Raw genomic sequence first — 1,268 nt, forward strand, 5'->3', positions numbered from 1 at the left:
CGTGGTGGCTTGAAATTGTGGGGCGGTTTTATCCACCGCACAATGCCTGCTCGCCACCCGGTATCTAAGTGGGCAGGAGAGTTCGTCTCCTGTCCACTGAGACCGTTTTTAAAATAATGGGTTTGGGGGTCTGTGCGAGGGGTATTCCCCCTTTCACAGGCCCCCCTCAACCTCTCGGCCTTTCCCGCAGGACAAGCCAGGGCGCTCGAGGTTACACGGCCTAAGCCGTCCCGATGCGCTCCGTGCTTACCTACGGAAGCTGGTGCTGGCTGAGTTGGCGTTAATCAACTTAAGTCGGTTGTTGGATAAGCAGGTTGAGAAGCGAATGAAGATCGTGATTTTTTGGCATGCTTGCGCAACGAATTCTCGCGGAGTATTGGTGTGTACGAATGCTTTGCACTTTTGCGTGCTTCCCTTTGGTTGTTCATACGTATGGGTGTATGTATGTATGGTGGTATGTATGCATGTAGATCTGTATGTATGTATATAAATATGTAGCGTATGTATGGCTGGATGTGGATATGTATGTACTTATGTATGTACTTGTGGGTTTTATGTATGCATGTACGTATGTCTGTCAGTGTAGCGTAGGGAAGCTACGTTACAAGTGAAATACATTGTACAGAGAACAGTATGAAATTGTAAAGCGTGACGTCTCAGATTTCTTAATATTTTGGCAGCAACAACAAAAAGTTTTAATTTTTTTTATGGGAAAACCTTCCACACAGAAGTTCCAAAAAAGTGCGATTGGTTATGCTTGAACACACTTAATTGAAAGTCAACAAAATTAAGTTTGTGGTTATATCAAGGCAAAATTTTTAGAACAGTCCGTTGCTAACTCTAAATATAAACAACGACGCACTGGAAAAAGTTAGTACATTCAAATACCTAGGAATAATGATCGACGATAAACTAAAACAAAAAAAAAAATGGATTGTATATTTTCAATTAGAGTTCTAGCAATATGTACATCGGTAAAAACTGCATTTAATTGCATATATTAGTTTTTGCGTGATGTGCTTACAAACATACAGACAGACAGACCAAAACTATAAAAATTTTAGATTTAGCTTCTGCTGATCTAATAAACCCCCTATTAATTTTTCTTTAACATCTATTATGTACAGATATCGGCCTGTTGCAATTTAATTGTTCTCAAATACTATCCTTTGATATTTCTTCTTCTTCTTTTTTGGAGCTGTAACCGCCTAAGCGATTTTGGCCGAGTTCAGCAAAGCACGCCAGTCGTTTCTCCTCTGTGCCAACTG

This window comes from Rhagoletis pomonella, unplaced genomic scaffold (genome assembly GCF_013731165.1).
Source record: "Rhagoletis pomonella isolate Grant_MI unplaced genomic scaffold, Rhpom_1.0 Rhpom_scaffold_00009, whole genome shotgun sequence".
In the NCBI taxonomy this organism is placed as follows: domain Eukaryota; kingdom Metazoa; phylum Arthropoda; class Insecta; order Diptera; family Tephritidae; genus Rhagoletis; species Rhagoletis pomonella.